Below are 24,239 nucleotides of genomic sequence, written 5' to 3'. Positions count from 1 at the left end.
GGGACAGAGATCAGACAAAGAAACACCATTCTGTTTGCATCTGACTGGTATCTGTAGCTCTACGGGATAAAGTGTATTTTGCTGAAGTTGTACCTTAGGGATCCGGTCTTTGCTTAGATTTTCAGTTGTCTGACAAAATATGAATAGAAATATAGTAATTGCATCCTAATTCACTGAAGCCTAACTGCAGTCTTTATACAATACAGACTAGCATTCCTTGAATGCTTTTGCAAGAATAAATGGTTATCCAGATCTGTAACCCATTATTTTAGTGTATACACTTTGAATAAAAAGATAGACTAAAAAATAGGATGAATTAAGGCTTATCCTCCAACTTCTGTAGCTTTGAGTTATCCACTTTTGGGGAAAGTACATGTTAAACTTTGACCTTCTACCACAGACAAGGAATGCAGGCAAATGTACTGCTAAAATTCTGTCAGTGCCGCTTTATTTGCCTAAAATGGTGGGACAGCACTTTCAGGCCATTTTAATGAAGTTCAGTTACAGTGAATGACACAGTATGTCATTTGAATCCTGGTCATAATATGATTCTTGTATTCACTTGTATTTATAATTTGAATGTGTAGTACAAAAAAATTAAGCCAGTTGGACAAATACAAAATATTTAAGCTGAGATGAGGCACTTCATGTAATATTACTCTTCGAAAAAAAAGATCTAAGACTACAAAGGAGGCTGGAAAGAGCACTGGGCTGTTAGTCATGAGTCCAGGGTTTGAGTCTGAGCCTTGCTAAAAAGTTGTTTGGTGACTTCGGGCAAGATACTTCACCTCTTTGGGTCTTAGTTTTCTCTTTGAGAAATAAGGATCTTGTATTGGTCTTTTTGACCATTTTCAGCAGTTTGTGATTTTATGATTCCTATCTCCTTATTCTCCTAGTGTGTTTTTCTGTCTTGTCAAGAGAAGGTTTACGGTATAAAGCTGCTAGCTCTTTTTTTTTTGTCTTGATGAATGGTCTTGATAGTAGAAAACATGATTTGAATTTTCCCATCTAGCTTTATTGTATTTTCTAAAACTAGTTTTAAAGGAGGCATGAAATTAGAAGTATTTAGTTTTACATTTTAATTGTGCCTCACTGTCATAAAACAAGCATGTGAACTGGAAGGACAAAACACTTTTAAAACCTCTTAATCAGTGAAAGGAAAACACCTAGGTACCTATTGTATCTATTAAAGTCCTTTGAAATTTCATTTTAAGGCAGAGAGCAATACAATCAGTTAATGTGAGTATATGTATAGACTTTGTCTGTATAAGTCATTGCAGATGTATTGCTGAAAAATGTTTTTCTCTAAGCATTTTGTTATTAAAGTTTAAACATGCAAAAAAGTTGAAGGAATTGTACGGTGAACACCTATATATTCTACAGTTAGCTCAACCTCAGCAATTAACATTTTCTTTTATTGGCTTTATCATGTTATCTGTCTATCAATCCATCTTATTTTTGATGTATTTCAAAATAAATTGCAGACATTCTTACAGTTTATTCCTAAGCACTTCGACATACATGTAACTAGCTGGACTTCAAACTTGTTACACTTTTTTAAAAATTAAAATTTACATATGTAAAAATGCACAACTCTGCCATGGATGGCATTTATTAATTGAGCACCTGACATTTCCAGGACCTGTGCTAGGCTGGCAGATAGATAGAAGAAACAGCCTCTGCCTTCATGGTGCTAATAGGAGAGATATGTGTAAGAAAGTAAATTCAGTATTTCTTGGACCTTTTAGTTGCAAGTAATAGAAATCTGTAGGATCTCAATATATAGGTCTTGCTTTCAAAACTCAAGGGCAGGAATCAGAGGGGCTTCTAGGAATAACTGGAACCAAGAACTGGAAGGCCGATAGGACTGTCACTTCTTACCTCTGCTTTGCTCTGCCCATCTGTTCCTTTCTCTTTGGAGATCTGCTCTCTTCTCTTTTTAGTACATATGGTAGAATATGGCTTCTTCCATAGCCTTTGTTTTAAAACTAACAGTTCTCAGCCACACAGACACCAATTTTCTACTTTAATTTCAATTCCAAATTCCTGGGAGGGGGAATCTGATTGGCCAAATCTGGTTCACCTATGCTTGAGGGCAGAGTTTTGAAGTACATATCTCCTGTTGGAAGCCTACCTTTGTGTAAGGAGCTAAGTAATGGGGATAGAAGAGACTGTTCCCGGAGCGAGCGTGGGGCTATTGTAAGGAGGCTGACATTGAAAAATGTTTCTAACTACAAGTGTGATAAATAATTCTACAGACAAGCACAGCATACAGAAATAGCATAGAGGGGGAATGAATCACTATTTAGGGATGGAGTGGTGGTCAGAGACAGCTTCCTGAAGAAATTGGTGGCTGAGTTGGGTTTTGAAAGATAAATTCAAGTACAGCAGTGGGAAAGAAGGATATGTGCTACAGAAGAACAGCAGTAGAAAGATAGGAAATGGCATAGTGTGTTTAGGTAATTGTAAGCACATCAGTACATTTGTAGTATACTTTTTGAAGTGGGGCAGGTTTGTTAGCGGCAGGGGAGAGAGAGAGGTAGGTAGGGAGATAGATAGATAGATATTTAGGTATTTAGATAGATCAGGGCCAGTTCAAAGGAGAATCGTACCTTGCTAAGATATGGGAAACCAGGAGGAGTAGATGACGATCAGATTTATTTTCTTAAGCGATCATTTCATTGGCTAAACTGGAGGCAAGTTCATCCTCATGAGAGCCTGCACTAAGAAAATGGCAGTGAAAAAGAAGAGGGGAGATATTTAGGCAGTAAAATCTTCAGTACTTGGGATTTATTGAATGTAGGGGGAGAAGGAGAAATCTTAAGATGATGCCCCCTGGTCTTCTGATGGTGACTGGACGAATTGGGATACCAGCCAAGATAAGAAATATAGGATACTGAGGTGCTGTTGGTTGTGCATTTCTTGATCTGGCTGATAATTACAGGCGTAATTTTTTAGGACTGTTAAATTGTGCATATATGTTTTATGCATTTTTCCGTACATAAGTTATATTTCATAATCTAAAATGTTACAGAATAAAAAGAAACAGAAAATATGCTTTGGGAAAAAGATGCTGACTTTAGGAGTGGACATTTGCATTTGGGGTGTCCATGCGACCTTCCAGATGGAGATGTGTAGATGGCAGTTGGATATGAAATTTGAAGTATGGGAGAGAAGTATGGGCTGCCAGTGAAACGATTAGATTAGGTTTGTAGTTCGCCTGCCTGGCTGTGAGTTAGGATCTCCTGGAGAGTTAAAAAAAAAATACTGACAACCTAGATCCCACCCCAGCCCAATTAAATCAGTCCTTGGTGATTTATGGTGGTATGAGGGCACAACATCTAGCTTACAAAGCTCCCTGTGCTGCTTATTCTAATGCACAGAGATGAGAGCCACTGGGTTGCAGGGAAATTACTTATTTCCTATGTTTTGTGATGGGGAGGTAGAGTTGAGCAGAGAGGATTTTGTAATTGCTTTAGACTTCAATATAGATTTATATTTTGGGGGACATAATTCTTAAGCCTTGTGCTTTCCTGCCATTATTACCTGAAGTTAAAAAAGGTATGCTTTTTGTTAAAATAATGATGCACATGTGTTCTTGAAGAAAAATATGTGGAGGATGCAAGCTGTTTTAGTTAAAACAGTTTTAAAACAGATTTCCTTTGATGAAGTGGCTATGTCTTCTCTAATTTTAATTATTAATAATGTGTAGTCTTTGCAGCCAAACACAGAAAATCGCCTCATCAGCTGCAGTGTCTTTGAATAGTAAATATGAAGGACAGTGATTGTTAAATGAGTTGTGTGTGTGATGTAGTCTGAAAGGCAGACAGCTATAAATGCTGAGAAACTGTCTCTGATATATGTGATATGGAAAGGACAGTTGTTCACTGGTTTGTCTTTTCATTCCCTCACTGCATAGCTTTGTAACTCATCAGGGTCCTGTATCCATCAATAAGTATTTATTAGCACATGGGATATGCCACAGGTATGTTCGGAAATTTATGTAAGTTACTAAATAAGTAGATAAATAGATAAAAATGCATGGGACTTGCACCAGGCATGCCAGTGTTTGAGTTTTGGATGGCATATAAAGGGCTGCAGAGTGCAAAATTATTTGATAGTTACAAGAATCCATTTGCTATTCAGAAACTGGAATGATTTCTTGGGTTTGAGCATTTAGGTATGACTTAACACATAGACGATTCTTCTAACTCACTGGCCTCTAGTCCCTTGAACTCTCCTCCTCTAGTGATTTTGTTTTCTGTGGACCTCATTCAGACCATGGACCTCAGGTCCATGATCTTACCACTTTTTTCATTGTGTTTTATCTTCTTGATGTTCTCACTCCCTTCCTCACCCAGTGTAAATTCCATAGCCAGTCATCATACAAACTGTTCTGCATATACCCTCAATTCCCATGCCCTTCTTGCTTTACATATTATCATAAATTTGGCAAAATTTATAACCCTGGTGAAGTCTGACTCTCCTACTCTGTACCTGTACTTGTGCATTTGAACATAGCTGGAAAAAGCATCTGTGCATATGCATGCGTGCACACATACACTCCCATAACTGTGTTGACTGATCTTAAAATTCATGCCCTTGAACCTCAAGGGGTCCTTAATGCTGCCAGGCAGTCATATGTACGTAGTCCATTCACTCTGTCACTCTTCTAGACAGCTCTTTTACACTATCACCTTTCTCTTTACACCCATAACACATTCTCTCCCATTCATCTGATGACCTTACTTCCTAAGAAACTTCCTACTTCATTGAGAAAACTCAAGCACTCTGTGCATATGCATTTTGCCCTCACTCCTGTTAACATAGATAAACTATCTGTGCATCTATCAAAGGTAATTCCTTTACTTGTGTACCAAATACCATCCACTCTCAACTACTCAAGGATATTGCTCCAAGAATCACCGCCCCCCCTCCAATTTCCTGCATCACTATTTTGCTTTCTATTAGGTCATTCATCAGCATATAAACATGTTATTTTTCCCAGTTTAAAAAATACTTTTTCTTGACCCCACTTTCATTGCCAGGTACTGTCCCACATATTTGCCCTCCTTTGTAGCAGAACTTCTAGAAAGTTGTCTCTATTCAACTGTTTCTAATTTCTTTCCTCCCATTCTCTCCTATTTTTTTTGTTGAGATTTAATTCACATACCATAAAATTCACCACTTTACATGTACAGTTCAGTGGGTTTTAGTATATTCACAAAGTTGTGCCTCTGTCACCACTGTCTAATTACAGAACATTTTCATCATCCTATAAGAAACCCTATACCGCTTAACAGTCACTCACTATTCCTTCTGTTCCCCAGTCTGTGGCTCTGCCTATTCTCTTGGAATCTGCCTATGTCTCTATGGATCTGCCTATCCTGGAAATTTCACATAAAGAGAATCATACAATATGTGACCTTTTGTGTCTGGCTTCTTTTACTTAGCATGTTTTCAAGGTTCACCATGTTGTAACATCTATCAGTACTACATTCCTTTTTATGGCCTAGTAACATTCCATTGTGTGGATGAATACCATGTCTTGTTTATCTATGAGTTTTTGGACATTGGGTTGTTTCCACTTTTTGGCTCCTATGAAATACACTGATATGAACATTCATATTCAGGTTTTTGTGTGAATGTGTTTTCAGTTCTCTTGGGTGCATACCTAATTGCTAGATTATATGGTAACCTTATGTTTAACGTTTTGAGGAACTATCACACTGTTTTCCAAAAGGACTGCATTTTACATTCCCACCAGCAATGTATGAGGGTTCCAGTTTCTCCATTTCATTCTCACTTAAGCCAACTTGATTCAATCAGGCCTTTCTCCTACTTCTTGACTGAAACTGCCTTTGGCAAGGTCATCGGGAACATCAGAGTACCAAAATTCAGAGTATGTTCTCAGTCATCATTGTGTTTGACCTATAAACAGCATTTGACACAGTTGATTACTCATTCCTCCTTGGTACATTTTTTAAACTTTTGGTTTCCAGAATACCACACACATTCTTTTCCCTCCCTCTTACCCCCCATTTTATTGGGCAGTCCTTCTCAGTTTCTTTTGTTGTTTCCTCCTTTCTCCCTGCTTTTTAAAATGGAGTTTCCATTGGGGATCCTGTCTATACTTATACATCTTTTAATACTGTCCTACACTTGCTCCCAAGTTGATAACTCTGAAATCTCTTTTTTTGTATTTCAGAGCCAAATATCCAGCTGCCTCCTCAGCCTCACCAGGATGTCTAATAAACATCTTAAATGGAACATGTCTAAAGCCAAACCCCTTTCCTGCTGTGTCTAATATGCTCCACCTACAGGTCTCCCTGTCTTTGATGAAGACAATTTCGTCCTTCAGTTGTTCAGGCCAAACACCATGGTATTAACTTTGCTCCTCCTTTCTCACATGCCACATTCAGTCACATGCTAGGAAGTCCTTTTGGCCTTACCTTCAAAGTATACGCAGAGTTGGAACACTTCTCCCCACCTCCACTGTTGCCATCTTCTTGGTCCCATCATCATCTCTCATCTGGAATTTTGTAAAAAGATTCCTCATCAGACCCTCTGCTATATGTATCTTTGCCTCCAACAGGCTAGCTCAACACAGTAGCTGGAAGAATCCTTCAGGAGTATGTCAGAACATAATCATTTTCTGTCCAAACACTACTTTGGCTGCGCACTTCACTCAGTAATAGCCAAACAAGGCCCTGTTTCATCTGACCCCATCATTTGTCCAGCCCTATCTACTATTCTCCCTCGTTCACTCTGTTCACCTTCTTGCTACTTTTCAAGCAGGCCAGGCATGTTTTAGATTTAGGGCCTTTGCATTTGTTCCTTCCACTTGAAATATTCTTCACTTCTTTCAGATCTGCTCAGAACTTATCTTGTCAATTAAGCTTACTCTAATTTTTAATTCCGTAACTTGCTTTTCCTATACTTTGGGTTCCTCTTACTCTGCCTTTTTTTTTTTTTTTTTTTTGCATAGCACTTGACGGTAATATTGACTGCCTTATTGACTTATTTATCATGGTTATGATATATTGCTCTCCCTCCCAACCCCTCTGCTAGGATGAAGCTCTGTGTGGGCAGGGATTTTTGTTTTGTTCACTGATGTGTCTTAAGTGTTTAGAACAGGGGATGGCACATACTAGCCATTCAAGAAATATTTGTGGAATGAGCAAATAATGGATAGCTTTATGAGGGAGGTGGTATCAGAGGCAGGCCTTGAAAATTTTTGATAAGCAAAGTTTTGGGGAGAAAAGAACAGCTTGGAATATAATTTTTCCCACTCCCTTCTTTGTGTCTTTAGCAAAATCTCCTTATCTTTCAAGGCATGGGGATGTGAATTAGCACCTGAGTTTGAATCTGCTTCTTACTGTATATGACCTTGAGCAGGATTTGTGGCCACTCTTGAGTCTTTTTTAAAGTCATTTTTATTGAGGTATACTTTACAGAGAGTAAAATTCACCCTTTTTGGGTATACAATTCTATGAATTTTGACAGATTTTTTCAGTCATGTAACCACCACCACAATCAAGATATGAAATACTTCCATCACTGCAAGAAGTTCCTTGGGTTCCTTTGTAGTCGGTTCCCTTCCTTTATCTCATGCCCCTGACAACCTGATGTAATTTCTGTCCCTATAGTTATGTTTTTTCCAGAATGTCATATACACGGAGTCATCTAAGTATGACTTCTGTTTTTTTTTTCGGGTGTGCCACGTGGCATGTGGGATCCTAGTTCCCCGATCAGGGATCGAACCTTTTTCCCCTGCAGTGGAAGTGTGCAGTCTTAACCACTGGACCACCAGGGAAGTCCCAAGTATGACTTCTTTTTTTTTTTTTTTTTTTTTTTTAAAGATGGGGGAGAAACTGGAGGGAAGAATTTTTGCTATGCCAACTGGTAGTTTTTTGTTTTTTTTTTTTTTTTTTTTTTATAAAGTAGGCTATTTAATTTTATTTATTTATTTTTGGCTGTGCTGGGTCTTCGGTTCGTGCGAGGGCTTTCTCTAGTTGCGGCAAGTGGGGGCCACTCTTCGTCGCGGTGCGGGGACCGCTCTTCATCGCGGTGCGCGGGCCTTTCACTATCGCGGCCCCTCCCGTTGCGGGGCACAGGCTCCAGACGCGCAGGCTCAGTAATTGTGGCTCACGGGCCCAGCTGCTCCGCGGCATGTGGGATCTTCCCAGACCAGGGCTCGAACCCGTGTCCCCTGCATTAGCAGGCAGATTCTCAACCACTGCGCCACCAGGGAAGCCCCCAAGTATGACTTCTTTTGAGTCAAGCCTCTTTCATTTAGCCTAATGCTTTTGAGGTTCATACATGTTATGGCATGTTTCAGGAGTTGATTTTTTAAAAATTTTATTTACAATGATTTACAGTGTTGTGTTAATTTCTGCCGTATAGCAAAGTGATTCAGTTATACATGTATATTCTTTTTCATATTCTTTTCCATTATGGTTTATTACAGGATATTGAATATAGTTCCCTGTGCTATACAGTTAGGACCTTGTTGTTTATCCATCCTATATATACTAGTTTGCCCATCTGCTAATCCCAAACTCCCAATTTATCCGCCCCCGGCCAGCCACTTTGGCAACCACAGGTCTGTACTCTATGTCTGTGAGTTTGTTTCTGTTTCGTAGAATAGTTCATTTGTGTCACATTTTAGATTCCACATATAAGTGATAGGCATTGATATCTTTTTACTGCTGAGTAGTATTCCAGTGTATGGTTATACTCCAATTTGTTTATTCATTCACCAGTTGATGGACTTTTCAGTTTCTAGTTTTTAGTCATTATTAGTAAAGTTGCTCTAAACATTTTCATATATCATCTATCTATCTATCTATCTATCTATCATCTCTATATTTATGTCTGTGCTGAACCTGTATATATATAGTATACATATATTTTTTGCGGTGGGGGGGAGTTGCGGACATACATCTTCATTTCTCATGAGTAAATACCTGGGAGTGGGATTGCTGGGCTGTATGGTAAGTGACTTTAACTTTATGAAAACTACCAAACTGTTTTTCAAAGTGGTGAATCTTTTTTCACTTTTATCAAATGAGACTATTAGTTAGGACTTGTAGTTGGAAACAACAGAAATTGACTCTGGCTAGGAAACTTCTGAATAGAATATTTTTAGGTGGCTCATAGATTCCCTTGGAGGGCTGGAGAGACAGGCTCAGAAGTTCTGTATCCCACAATGTTATCCTAGGCACAGATACTGGAGTTTCAACTGCCAGTACTGTTGGGGAATGCTGGACGCTGTAAGTAGAACTGTGGTCTCTAGAAACCAGATGAAGCTGCTCTGCTGCTAGCACTTGCCAGAATGGATTCTCTGAGGACCCAGCTTCTTTGAGTCATTATGTTTGCATCACCTTCTGGAGGTGGGCTCTGTCTCATGAGGTGGGAGACTCCCTAAACATGGAAAGGGGGTTCAGATGTGGGGCTGCTAAAAGTAATGACACACATATGCCCCAAATACCTAACTCCAGAGGTGGTTGTGATTGGATAAAATAATGTCTGTACAGTGTCTAGTACTAGATGCTTCCTACTTAGTAGGTTGTAAATGTTAGTCTGCTTTCCTGTCTGCTTCTTTCCCATCTGTCTTTTTTAGGTAAATTTTTAGTTGAGCTTTAATAAAACAAAGTACATAAATTGTAAGCATATACAGCTTGATTAATTATCATGAAATGAATTCATCCTTTTAACATCCAGAAGAAGAAATAGAACATTACCAGCACCCCAGAAATCTCTCATGTTGCCCTTCCTGGAAACTGCCCACTCCCTCCCAACCCCCTGCCCTGTCAGGTAACCACTATCCTAACTTTGACTAGTTTGCCTGTTTTCAAACTTTATATAATCAAAGCTGTATGTTCTGTTTTGTGTGTGTGATTTCTTTCAGTATTTGTGAGCTACATCCATGTTCTCGTGCATGGCAGGAGTTGATTTCACATTGTCCCGTTGTTTGATAACAGTCTGTTGATGGACATATGGGTTACTTCCAGTTTTTGACTAATACATGTAAGTGCTGCTATGAATATGAACATTCTTGCACATGTCTTTTGGTTTACATATGTGCACATTTCTGGGGGTGTGTAACATGGAGTGGAGTTACTGGGTCATGGGTTCTGTGTATGTTCAGCTTTAGGAGAGAATGCCAAAAAGTTTTCTAAAGTAGTTTTCCCACTCCGCACTCCTGTTAGCAGTACATGTGAGTTTCAGTTGGTCACATCTATCTTTTTGACGTGTCCCTTCAGTAAGACTTTTTACCCCAGTGTAATATTTGTTTGATTCTACCTAATTTTATGCTTCTATTATGTTACTAACTCTTTGATGTGAGATTCCATGTTTCATTTATCTCTGTCTTCTTAGTATTAAGTACAGAATATAAGATATACATAGTAAATGCTCAGTGAAAGTTTCATGAAAAAATTGAAAAAAGAATATGTCTGTAGGCTGGAATAATCCTGGCATTTTTGGTGGGAGAGAGACTTCAGTGATCTGACTGGAATTAGAAATGGATGGTATATTGGAAACAGTGGTGGGATAGGGTGGAATTAAGTCAGGTGGAATCTGATTGGATTCTGTAGGTAATAAATAGCCCTTTTTGGTTCCTGAACTGGGAGAGAATTAAAGATGTTTTGTTCTGTGAATGAAGAATTGTGTTTTTCTTTAAAGATGTGCCCAGCTTTTAGGAAACAGTTACAAAAAAAGATTTGGACCTGTGATTGGACACAGATTAGACAAGGCATGGGTTGGTGTTTGTTTAGCTTTATCTCTTAGATCTTAGTTTCTTCATAAATGGAGCTCACATCTTTCTTATAAAGATTATAACTAATATAAAAATATGAGTAATTTTTTTTCTTATTCTCTGCATATTATGTGGCAGTCCAAGATTCAGAACTTTTATTTTTTTTTAATTAAAAAAATTCTTTTACTTTCAGATTGAGTTCTTTTTTTCTTATCTTAAAAAAATTTTTTTTTAATTGAAATATAGTTGATTTACAATGTTGTGTTAGTTTCGGGTATACAGCAAAGTGATTCAGTTACACATAACTATCTGTCTGTTCTTTTTTAGATTCTTTTCCAGTATAGGTTATTATAATATATTGAGTATAGTTCCCTGTGCTATACAGTAGGTCCTTTCAGAACTTTTAAAATGTATGTTGTAGAGTATAACTTATGACAGAGAGGAAATTCAGCTTCTGCCAGTGTAAATCCATTTGGAATTTTGACTGACTGTAGTTATCTCCAGAGTGGCTTGCCCACCTTCTCTTCTGCCTTGTTGTTGTTGTTCTACACTAGCACCTTTGTTTTTTTGTGTGTGTCAGAAATCAAAAATAAAACATTTATAAAGTGGCTTGAAGCTTCTTCCCTCTGAAGGCTTATACCACAGAAGGGAGGGGAAGGGGAAGTGGGGGAGGAAAGTCTTCTTTGGATAGGAAGGGAAAATAACTACATGGGCTAAGAAGGGAAACTCTTTACAGAAGGGAAAAATAACCTTACAATATGGCTGGCATTCACCACCTTAACCAAGTAATTAAACTTAGGATCACTATCAGGTACTCCCTCACTTGGTACAGTAGAACTACATAACATCACCTCTGGTTGTATTATTGCCAGGAATGAGGAAATAATCAGAGAAGTTGTAATGTGGGATATTTGATAAGACACTTGGCCTGGACTCCTAAAAAAATACTGACATGAAAAACAAAAACGAAGATGAGACTGGAATTTTTTTAAATAAATTTATTTATTTATTTATTTATTTTTGGCTGCATTGGGTCTTTGTTACTGTGTGCAGGTTTTTCTCTAGTTGCAGCGAGCGGGGGCTATTCTTTGTTCCGGAGCACAGGCTCTAGGCGCGCAGGCTTCAGTAGTTGTGGCATGCGGGCTCAGTAGTTGTGGCTCGCGGGCTCTAGAGCGCAGGCTCAGTAGTTGTGGCGCATGGGCTTACTTGCTCCGCGGCATGTGGGATCTTCCCTGACCAGGGCTCGAACCCGGAACCCCTGCATTGGCAGGCGGATTCTCAACCACTGCACCACCAGGGGAGCCCAAGACTGGAATATTTTTATAAATCATTTTTTCCTCTCAGTTACTTTGGAAGTTATACAGTCTTTTCCAGTTCTTTTGTTGGTTTTCTTAGAAAATTCAGTCATACGTCTTTGACTTATTAGAGTCTATCGTTAGTTGATACCATTACCCTTTATACTGGCAATGTATGCATCTTAGAACACTTTAACTTTCTTTACCCTCATCTCAACTTTTATGCTATTATAGCTGTATACTTTATTCTGTATATTAAAGCCCCACAAGTCAGTAACTGTTAATACTCATTTGGGTTTACCCATATATATTTATCACTTTCTTTGCTCTTTTCCTGTCTGGATCTCTGATCTTGTGTCTCTGATAATTTTCTTTCTGCTTTAAAGAACAGTCTTCAGAGTTTCTTTTAGTATATAGGTCTGCTGGTAGCAAACTCTGTCAGTGTTTGTTTTTCTGAAAGTGCCTGTATTTGCATTCATTCCTGAAGGATACATTCCTTGGGTATAGAATTCTGTATTGGAAGTTATTTTCTTTAAGCATATTGAAGATACCATTCCCTGGTTTTCTGGTTTCCATTATAAATATTGAGAGCTGTTAGTCTGTCTCTCCTTTGAAGGTGATCTGTCTTTTTTTTTTCCTCTCATTTAAGTTTTATAACAACCCTGTGAGATGAAGGTTTTATTTTTGTTTGTACAGATGAGACTAGAAACTCAGGACAACTTGCTAGTATCAAACAGCTAGCAAACGGTGGATTAAAATCCAGGTCTGTTGGACATAAACACCTGTACTTTTCCCACTTTGTTTTACTGTCTCTCACTAAATAAAAGTACATGTTCATCTATTCAGTGGTATTTATTGAGTTTCTGTTATATGTATTGCATATAATACTGTGCTATGGACTGAGGTGGATACCAGATTTTGAGACACATTTCTGACCCTTAATTTATAGTTTGGAGAAAAGCATGCCAAAAACATTCAGGTTGCAATATAAGATAGTGTATGATTAATAGCTAAAATGGTGATATCCTGCAGTAATTACTGAAAGAATTTATGCAAAGGGAATTTCACAATTGGCTGGAAGTGTGTCAGAGTGTCCTGTGAAGGGGGTGGATTTGTCTGAACTCTGGGCAGAGGGTGAACTTTGTTGAGGGTGGAGATTGTAGAGGCTGTTTTAGGCAGGGGTAAATCACATGAAAAGAGGCATGGAAGGCTGAAAGATGGGTTGGGGAAATAGCAGCAAGGTTGATTTGGCTCTAGCTGAAGTTTATAAATGTTGTTGGAGATAAGATTGTATGTAAATGGTGCCTCATCGGGGAGAACTATGAGGGAGTCACAGTCATAGTCACAGGGAGTCTTTGAAGAGTTGTTTGGGGTGGGGTGATACAATGAAAGTGGAAAGTATTACTTAGAGGGTAAGAGCTCGGCTTGACTCCATATTCTAACCTAAATTTCAGTTATGACTCTATCACTTCCTCACTTGTACTTGTGAATAAGTTAGTTAACTTTTTAAAGGCTGTTTCCTGTGAATTTGAAATAATAATAGTACTTACCTCATAGAGTTGTTGTGAGGATTAAATAAAGTAATATGTGCAATGTACTTAGGACAGTATCTGGAACATAGTAAACACAATTTAAGTGTTAGGTGTGATTTTATTATTATTGTTATTATTAAATAAAGTTATGCATGTTAGTAACCAGTTCCTGGCACAGGGTTAATTGCAATTCTAGTCACCAGTAGAATGTGTATAGGATAAATGTTATTAACCAAGTTGTATTTTTATATCTCTGCACCTAGGTATAGGGAACATAAAACCTTTGAAGTTGTATTAATGTATGTAGATGAGCTATATAATTCACTTAGGTCTTTTCCCCATTGTATCATTTTTGATTACATATTATATATCATTCCTAATCCACTCCTCAGTTAATTCATTTTGTCATTAAAAATAAGAATGAAGAAGACATTCTGTGTTAAGAATCTGTAGTCAGAAGAGAGGGAAGGAGGTAGTGTTAGTTAAATCTCTGATGAAACAGCATATCGTAGAAGGAAGCTATAAAGATGCCATAGGAAAGATGCAGGAATTGTGCTGGTTGCTGAATTTAGAAACATTGTCTGTTTAACTTAGTTTCTTCAGGAAATTGTGTGCAACCTGAGGATGCTAACTAGGCTTCCGCTACAGGTATAAAGAATAAAAAAACTGCCTTCTCTGTTAAAATTTTATTCCGAGGGAAATTGTAAAGCCGTTGAAGCATCAGGACTGACAGACTAGAAATGCATTCAAGTGAAGGCTCATTAATCTTTAAGAAGAAGAAAAGCAAACGTGTCAGAGAAGCAGTGTGGATTTGCAATATTAAAATGCCAGTGTCTTCAATTATTGTCATAAAGGACAATGGGAAATAATTTAAGAATGGACATCACTTACATATTTCTTTTAAGGTTAGAATAGTTACGCATTAAATCAGATGTTTTTAGTGACGATAACCTAACAAGTAGCTAATTGTAATTTTAAGTGAGGCTTAACTTTAGTGACTTTATTAAAAATTATGTAGCTATGCATTGATTGGATTGATTTCACTAGAGAAATTGCTCTACAGGTGCTTACAAGTGCTGTTACTAGTGCTAATTAATAATGATTTGAACCTTTTTCTTTTAATTGGCTTTTTTTTTTTAATAAAAAGAGAATTCCTGTAAAAACTCTTACATTTTCCCTATTTTCTGTATTCTTTGTGTTTCTTATAAATTGGCAAGGGACTAACTTTGCATATGGTCTGTTATTTTTGGAATAGAGACTTTTTTTTCCTCTCTTCTTTCTGGTCTGCTTCCCTAACCTTTAACCACCCTGTTAACAGATGTTCATTTTATCCTTCTGCTCCGTCATTTTGAATAACTGTTTTTGAAAAAGGCCACCTTCTAACAGTGACTTAAATTTTCTTATGACAGCATCATTTAGGATTGTATAACTCTTATTCATCATGACAATTTTGATTCTTGAAGTTCCTTTTATCTTTTTGGTTGAGTTCGTATCTGTATATAATACTGGATGGAAAGCCTGTCCTTACATTTTAAGTTATTGGATGATCATCTCTTCCAGACTGCTTAGCTTAATTTTTAGTTGGTTGACAATACCTTATGAAGCAGATAAAGCAGGTGTCTTTTACTTGAGGGAACTTTAGTGTAGGGATCCACAGATTTAGGTGCACTTAACAGATTTGTGTGCAAACTATAGATTTGCCTTGTGGTGCTGTTGGACAATTTACTTAACCATCTGAGTCTCAGTTCCTCAACCTTAAAATGGAGACTGATCATATGCTTTTTTTTTTTTACCTTGTAGGGCTGATGTAAATATTAAAGTAGATGATTAGTGTGAAGTGTCTTGTACAGTCTGTGGAACATAGGGGTCAAAAATAGAGGCATAACTGCCAAGGTGATCATTTTACCGGATTGGTCATGTAATTGTGTATGATATAGCAGCAGTGTTTACAGTTTATATGAGCAGTTTCCTTAAATGAATTATCTGGGAATAAAGCACCTTTAGGATGAATTGTGGTCAGCATTTCAGTTGAAGCACACTCTTAAGAGCTTGAATTTGATTCTCAGCAACCAAAGGGTATACAGTAGCTGTGATCTTAGCACCTCCTTGCCTATAGCCTGGTAGAGAGATAGCCCTGTGGCAGGTTGTCTGTTATAAGTTATGCGTCTAGCTGTGCTGCAGCTATGGAGAATGATGAGCTGTTCATATGGCCCACTGGAAGCACCAAGACAGAGTCATAATTGAGTCGTTAGTCATTCATTCATTTGACAAACGTTTGAGAGCTTACTGTCCAGGCACTGTGATATGCACTAGGAATACAGCAGAGGACAAAACACGATATCTGCCTTCAAGGAACATGTAGTTACAAAACTGGTAAATGGTGAAACATAAGGCAAAACTGGTGTAATGTAGTGTACTGTAATCAGCCCAAGCTTGGCAAAGGGTTGAGAAGGAGTAGAGGTGGAGGTCAAGATTGGGGAAGGCTTCCTACCGGAGGTGCTGTTTAAGCTGAGTGCCTAGTGAGGGTAGAGGGTTTAAGAAGTTAAGGATGGTATTTTGAAAATTTCATTCCACGAGTTCAGCATCTTATTTCTGAGAATAGGTTATTGAGTAAGCATGCTTGAATCTAATTTCTAGCAGAAAAGTGGGAAATCAGATTTCAGAGATCCTTTCTTTCTCTCCATATTATTGGGCATGGGGAGTAGACCTAACTTTTTGCTCTGGAAAGACAAGAGCCCAGGATCACTCTTGGAAGCTGACGGCCTTCTCTCTCACGGAGTTTTAGAACATTACCAGCAATGTATGTATTGAGTTTTTAAAATTCGGTTACAGTAAATATTTGTTGACTGAGTAGCAAATGGGATTGGCATGGTTCTGGTCTGTAGCCCAACTTCAGCCTTAAGATCTGAGAGGCTCAGAGATTGGGTGAGCTGGTAGACAGTACTTAGAACATTGGGCTTTGGAATCAGTCAGCTGACTTAGTAACATTGGTTATTAAACATAAATAAACATGAATTCATATCTTGGCTCTGTCACTCACCCTATGGTATTGGGCAGTTAACTTAATGTCTCTGTTAAGCACTTTAAAGACATTCTTATTTAGTTTGAAAACAATTCTCGTTGAAGCAGATGGTTCCTCAGGGATGAGAAACCCAAGACTCAGATGAGTTACATGCTTATTCTTTTATACATATATATGTGTGTGTGTGTGTATGTATAAATGTGTATATATACAAATACATATATGCGTATGAGGGAGAATTAGTTTTTTTTTTTTTTATAAATTTATTTATTTATTTTTGGCTGTTTGGGTCTTTGTTTCTGTGCGAGGGCTTTCTCCAGTTGTGGCGAGCGGGGACCACTCTTCATCGCGGTGCGCGGGCCTCTCACTGTCGTGGCCTTTCCCGTTGCGGAGCACAGGCTCCAGACGCGTAGGCTCAGTAGTTGTGGCTCACGGGCTTAGTTGCTCCGCGGCATGTGGGATCTTCCCAGACTAGGGCTCGAACCCGTGTCCCCCGCATTGGCAGGCAGATTCTCAACCACTGCGCCACCAGGGAAGCCCCGAGAATTAGTTTTACACTTTGGTTAGGATGAAGGAAGCCTTCCTGGAGAGGTAGCTTTTGAGATCGGTGGGCCTTTTTGGCAGATGCTTTATAGCACAGTGAGTCACAAAGAGCTCCAGTTCTGTAGACAGGTGGTCTGGTTTGAATCCTGACTTGGCCACTGACTAGCTGCTTGATCTCAGATAAGTTATTTCATTCCTTTGGACTATTGTTTCCTCTGTAAAATTGATATAGTCACATCTCCCGCAGAGGGTTTTTTTTTTTTTTAACATCTTTATTGGAGTATAACTGCTTTACAATGGTGTGTTAGTTTCTGCTGTGTAACACAGTGAATCAGCTATACATATACATACATCCCCATATCTCCTCCCTCTTGCGTCTCCCTCCCACCCCTCTAGGTGGTCACAAAGCACCAAGCTGATCTCCCTGTGCTGCGGCAGAGGGTTTTTGAGGATTAAATGAAGTGATGCATGTAAGATGCTTAGCCAAGTGCTTGGCATACAGCAAACACTTGCTATTATTACTGTGGCAACAAGCTCATGGTACTGTATTGCTGTCTCTTGAGTTCAGGACTCACTCACTGTCATTGGTTCGATTGGAAGGGTAAACTCCCCTGTTTATATAACACTGTACTTTTCAGAGTACTTCTGCAACTGTTAGTCAGTTGATCCTCACAGTAGCCTTGTGAGGCAGGCATATAGGGCAAGAGGTATTATTTTTCAGGAAGCAGAATCCACAGGGCCAGGGGAAAGGCCTTTATGGCTGTTAGTGGCCATTCCAACATTATAGCCCTGGTCTCCTGACTTACGCTCTGCTTCTTTTTCTTTAGTTTTCTGTGAATAGAAGTCATTCAGCAGACCTGAGTTTGCATTTAATCACTGACATTTACTGGTTACATGATCTTGTCAGAGTTATTTAATTTGAGTCTGTTTTACTGTCTGTCAAGTGATGAAACTTTGAACCACGCAGGATTGTCTGTCATGCTAAATTTACTTTGCGTAATGCTTTGTAAGAATTGCTTTGTGCAAACTACTATATATAAAATAGATAAGCAACGAGGTCTTACTGTATAGCACAGGGAACTATGTTCCATATCTTGTAATAACCTATAATGGAAAAGAATATGAAAAAAATATGTATGTATAACTGAATCACTTTGCTGTATACCAGAAACTAACACAACATTGTAAGTCAACTATACTTCAATTAAAAAAAAAAAAAAAAAGAATTGCTTTGTGTAATGTTGTAGGGGAATGTGTATTAAGATGCAAGTTTATTCACTAATTGGTGTCTTATTTGCCTAGTGATAATGCCGGTAAGAAATATTCCTATTTCAGTATTGCCTTTAATGTTCTTATCCTGCTTATTTAAGGGTTATATCTTTGATAGTGATGTGAGGACTCCATCTTGGAAAAACCTAGGAGACCTAGGAGTGTTTTGATGGGTTTATAATAACACTTCACAAAATAATTGAATTCATTTTTCACATTATTACTTGCATTGCTTGGTCTTTCCCTTTTGTGTGTCTCTGTCTCTCTGTTTCCCTTTTTCTCTCTCTCTCTCTCTCAGCTTAATATTACTCAGATGGTTGAACACTTTAAAGCTTTTCAGCTAATAATAAAGTACATCATTTTAGAAGCTTGAAGTTTGTTTCCCACTGGAAATTCACACAAGGGGATGCTTTTTACATATGAAGATCATTCTTCATGAGTGTTTATCAGTTATTTATTACTGTCTTCCTTGTGAACCTCTGTCAGAGGTAGGTGAATATGTAGTTCTGTAAATACCATATTAACTGGAAATTATGAAATGTAGAAATTAAGTAGAACAAATTGTTTTTATATTCTTAATTTTTTCTTGAAATATTAAATATATACATATGCATTTGTCTGTTAAGTGGTTGAGTTAGTTGTTATGAAACCCCCAATTTTAAGTTTTCTAATAACAGAATATCTGCATTAAGGAAGAAATTTTGCATTTTACTTGTTCTTTTTCTGTACAGAAGGTTGGGGAAAATTGCTGAGGTTAACTTGAAAGTGTCACTTAAGAGTAAGAAGACTCTTTTGAGTTGGCATCTATATTTTAAGAGCTGGTGAGAAACAAGTCATCCTGTGAAAAGTAAGGATGTTTTCTGTGGATCATGGAAGTTTTTGTTCCCTTTCCAGTATGTAGCAAGCTAAGAGCACTTACTTACATTGCAGTTTCATGAATACTGTTGTATTGAATATACCATGAGTTGAGTCATAGTATGTGACTTTTACATAATAATAGGCATAATAACTTAGGATACTATATCAGAAATTCATATATTTTGTTATCCACATTAGGAAAATAGCTTAATAACTGTTTATAGCTGAGTGGGTTTGATTTAAATTAAAAAATTATACCCCAATCAGGAAGATCAAAACTCAGTTTAGTAAAAAATTTAACGTAGGCTAAGAAGCTTTTTAAAAAATTGGATAATGTGCACAGAATTGGATAATGGATTAGACATAAACATTGTTTATGACATGCTCTCATTTGCCCATGGATTGTCTGTTTTTATATTATTTTAAAAAATTTAATAAGCTCCTGTAAACCCACCATCAGAACAGAAGCTAGCCCTTAATAACCTACATTTTACTTTATAGGTTCCCCCAACCATCCTTATCCCAGTTCCTACCCCCAACAGAATTCACAGCTGGAATTCTGTATTCATCATTCCCTTGCTTTCTGGTTTTGTATATACCTTTATCATATCTTTATGGATTCTTAGACAGTATATCTTCTTATTCTGGTTTTAATTTTACAAAAAAGATATCATTCTATATGTAATCATTTGGGACATAGTATTTTCACTTAATATTGTACTGCTAAGATTTATCCATATTGCTGCATGTCACTGTAGTTCCTTCACTTTGCTGAATAATAATCCATTGCATTAATATACCATAGTGTATTCATTTATTCTCCTGTGAATGGGCATTTTGCATGTATTCCAGGATTTTGCTGTTTTGAACAGTTTTGCTATGAACGTGCTAATGTACATGTCTTGTCGCTTGTGCGTGTGTAAGTTTCTCTTCATGTATGCTTAGGAGTAAAATCCCTGAGTAACAGAGTATGGGATTATTCGATTTGTGGAAATTATGCCAAACATTTTTTTCCCAACATCCATCATAAAAGTCCCTATGGATCTATACCCTTTCCAACACTTGGTATTGCCAGACTTCTTAATTTTTGCAGCTTTAATGGGTATAAAGTGGTTGTCATTTTTATTGGTCTTGTGGTGTTTTTTCTTTTTCCCCCTGTGAAATGCTTGTTTATGACTTTTTTCTGTCCACCCTCCTTTAAAAAAAAGTATTTATTTATTTAGCTGCGCCAGGTCTTAGTTACAGCACACGGGATATTCGTTGCAGCATGAGGGATCTTTTAGTTGCAGCATGCGGGCTCTTAGTTGAGGTGTGTGGGATCTAGTTCCCTGACCAGAGATTGAACTCGGGCCCCCTGCTGCATTGGGAATCTTAGCCACTGGATTGCCAGGGAAATCCCTCCCCGCTTCTTCTGTGTTGTCTGTGTTGTCTTCTGTGTTTCATTTGGATTTTAAGTCGTCTTGGTATATTTTTGCTACTTTTGTTGTATGTATGTTTTCCAGAAGTCTTTTCAGTTTGTAACTTGTTCTTTTTTTTTTTTAATGTCTTTATTGGAGTATAATTGCTTTACAATGTTGTGTTAATTTCTGCTGTATAACAAAGTGAATCAGCTATACGTACACATATATCCCCATATCCCCTCCCTCTCGTGTCTCCCTCCCACACTCCCTATCCCGCCCCTCTAGGTGGTCACAAAGCACTGAGCTGATCTCCCTATGCTATGCGGCTGCTTCCCACTAGCTATCTGTTTTCCATTTGGTAGTGTGTATATGTCAGTGCCACTCTCTCACTTTGCCCCAGTTTACCCTTCCCCCTCCCCGTGTCCTCAAGTCCATTCTCTATGTCCGCGTCTTTATTCCTGTCTTGCCCCTAGGTTCTTCAGAACCTTTTTTTTTTTTAGATTCCGTATATATGTGTTAGCATACGGTATTTGTTTTTTTCTTTCTGACTTACTTCACTCTGTATGACAGACTCTCGGTCCATCCACTTCACTACAGATAACTCAATTTCATTTCTTTTTATGGCTGAGTAATATTCCATTGTATATATGTGCCACATCTCCTTTATGCATTCATCTGTTGATGGACACTTAGGTTGCTTCCATGTCCTGGCTATTGTAAATAGTGCTGCAGCGAACATTGTGGTACATGACTCTTTGAATTATGGTTTTCTCAGGGTATATGCCCACTAGTGGGATTGCTGGGTCGTATGGTAGTTCTGTTTTTAGTTTTTTAAGGAACCTCCATACTGTTCTCCATAGTGGCTGTACCAATTTGCATTCCCATCAACAGTGCAGGAGGGTTCCCTTTTCTCCACACCCTCTCCACCATTTATTGTTTGTAGGTTTTTTGATGATGGCCATTCTGACTGGTGTGAGGCGATACCTCATTGTAGTTTTGATTTGCATTTCTCTAACGATTAGTGATGTTGAGCATCCTTTCTTTTTTTTGAATTTTATTATTTTTTTTGTACAGCAGGTTCTTACTAGTTATCCATTTTATACATATTAGTGTATATATGTCAATCCCAATCTCCCAATTCATCCCACCACCCCCCCCCCCCCCCCCCCCCCCCCCCCCACTTTCCCCCCTTGGTGTCCATACGATTGTTCCCTGCATCTGTGTCTCAATTTCTCCCCTGCAAACCAGTTCATCTGTACCATTTTTCTAGATTCCACATATATGCGTTAATATACGATATTTGTTTTTCTCTTTCTGACTTACTTCACTCTGTATGACAGTCTCTAGGTTCATCCACATCTCTACAAATGACCCAATTTCGTTCCTTTCTATGGCTGAGTAATATTCCATTGTATGTATGTACCGTGATGTTGAGCATCCTTTCATGTGTTTGTTGGCAATCTGTATATCTTCTTTGGAGAAATGTCTGTTTAGGTCTTCTGCCCATTTTTGGATTGGGTTGTTTGTTTTTTTGATATTGAGCTGCATGAACTGCTTGTATATTTTGGAGATTAGTCCTTTGTCAGTTGCTTTGTTTGCAAATATTTTCTCCCATTCTGAGGATTGTCTTTTCGTCTTCTTTATGGTTTCTTTTGCTGTGCGAAAGCTTTTAAGTTTCATTAGGTCCCATTTGTTTATTTTTGTTTTTATTTCCATTTCTGTAGGAGGTGGGTCAAAAAGGCTCTTGCTGTGATTTATGTCATAGAGTGTTCTGCGTATGTTTTCCTCTAAGACTTTTAGGGTGTCTGGCCTTACATTTAGGTCTTTAATCCATTTTGAGTTTATTTTTGTGTATGGTGTTAGGGACTGTTCTAATTTCATTCTTTTTCATGTAGCTGTCCACTTTTCCCAGCACCACTTATTGAAGAGGCTGTCTTTTCTCCACTGTATATTCTTGCCTCCTTTATCAAAGATAAGGTGACCATATGTGCGTGGGTTTATCTCTGGGCTTTCTATCCTGTTCCATTGATCTATATTTCTGTTTTTGTGCCAGTACCATACTGTCTTGATTACTGTAGCTGTGTAGTATAGTCTGAAGTCAGGGAGGCTGATTCCTCCAGCTCCATTTTTCTTTTTCAAGATTGCTTTGGCTATTTGGGGTCTTTTGCCTTTCCATACAAATTGTGAAACTTTTTGTTCTAGTTCTGTGAAAAATGCTAGTGGTAGTTTGATAGGGATTGCATTGAATCTGTAGATTGCTTTGGGTAGTATAGTCATTTTCACAATGTTGATTCTTCCAATCCAAGAACATGGTATATCTCTCCATCTATTTGTATCACCTTTCATTTCTTTCATCAGTGTCTTACAGTTTTCTGCATACAGGTGTTTTGTCTCCTTAGGTAGGTTTATTCCTAGGTTTTTTTTGTTTTTGTTTTTTTAAATAAATTTATTTATTTATTTATGGCTGTGTTGGGTCTTCGTTGCTGCTCATGGGCTTTCTCTAGTTGCGGAGAGCAGGGGCTACTCTTCATTGCAGTGTGCGGGCTTCTCATTGCGGTGGCTTCTCTTGTTGCAGAGCATGGGCTCTAGGCACGCAGCCTTCAGTAGTTGTGGCACGTGGGCTCTAGAGCGCAGGCTCAGTAGTTGTGGCGCATTGGCTTAGGTGCTCCGCGGCATGTGGGATCTTCCGGGACCAGGGCTCGAACCCATGTCACCTGCATTGGCAGGCGGATTCTTAACCACTGCGCCACCAGAGAAGTCCCTATTCCTAGGTATTTTATTCTTTTTGTTGCAGTGGTAAATGGGAGTGTTTCCTTAATTTCTCTTTCAGATTTTTCATCATTAGTGTATAGGAATGCAAGAGATTTCTGTGCATTCATTTTGTATCCTGCTACTTTACCAGATTCATTGATTAGCTCTAGTAGTTTTCTGTTAGCATCTTTAGGATTCTCTATGTATAGTATCATGTCATCTGCAAACAGTGACAGTTTTACTTCTACTTTTCCAATTTGGATTCCTTTTATTTCTTTTTCTTCTCTGATTGCTGTGGCTAATACTTCCTAAACTATGTTGAATAATAGTGGTGAGAATGGGCAACCTTGTCTTGTTCCTGATCTTAGTAGAAATGGTTTCAGTTTTTCACCATTGGGAACGATGTTGGCTGTGGGTTTGTCCTATATGGCCTTTATTACGTTGAGGTAAGTTCCCTCTATGCCTACTTTCTGGAGGGTTTCTATCATAAATGGGTGTTGAATTTTGTCGAAAGCTTTTTCTGCATTTATTGAGATTATCATATGGTTTTTATCCTTCAATTTGGTAATATGGTATATTACATTGATTGATTTGTGTATATTGAAGAATCCTTGCATCCCTGGGATAAATTCCACTTGATCATGGTGTATGATCCTTTTAATGTGCCGTTGGATTCTGTTTGCTAGTATTTTGTTGAGGATTTTTGCATCTATGTTCATCAGTGATATTGGCCTGTAGTTTTCTTTTTTTGTGGCATCTTTGTCTGGTTTTGGTATCAGGGTGATGGTGGCCTTGTAGAATGAGTTT

The 24,239-nt window shown here is 38.1% G+C and overlaps 1 protein-coding gene across 7 annotated transcripts in view; it reads left to right on the top strand.

Moving 5' to 3' along the window:
- LOC118896555 (spermatid perinuclear RNA binding protein) overlaps positions 1-24,239 on the top strand; it is a 192,869-nt gene that overhangs the window by 75,709 nt on the left and 92,921 nt on the right. The window contains exon 1 of one of the 7 annotated variants that reach the window (XM_036854473.1): positions 6,210-6,382. The exons of the other annotated variants lie outside the window; for them this stretch is intronic. The gene's annotated coding sequence lies outside the window, so the exon portion shown is untranslated. Of the gene's footprint in view, positions 1-6,209; positions 6,383-24,239 lie in introns of those variants that run through there. 7 annotated transcript variants of the gene reach the window in all.

This window comes from Balaenoptera musculus, chromosome 6 (assembly GCF_009873245.2).
Source record: "Balaenoptera musculus isolate JJ_BM4_2016_0621 chromosome 6, mBalMus1.pri.v3, whole genome shotgun sequence".
Taxonomy (NCBI): domain Eukaryota; kingdom Metazoa; phylum Chordata; class Mammalia; order Artiodactyla; family Balaenopteridae; genus Balaenoptera; species Balaenoptera musculus.
The sequence above is the reverse complement of the archived record's forward strand: the minus strand, read 5'-3'. Positions and strand labels throughout refer to the sequence as shown.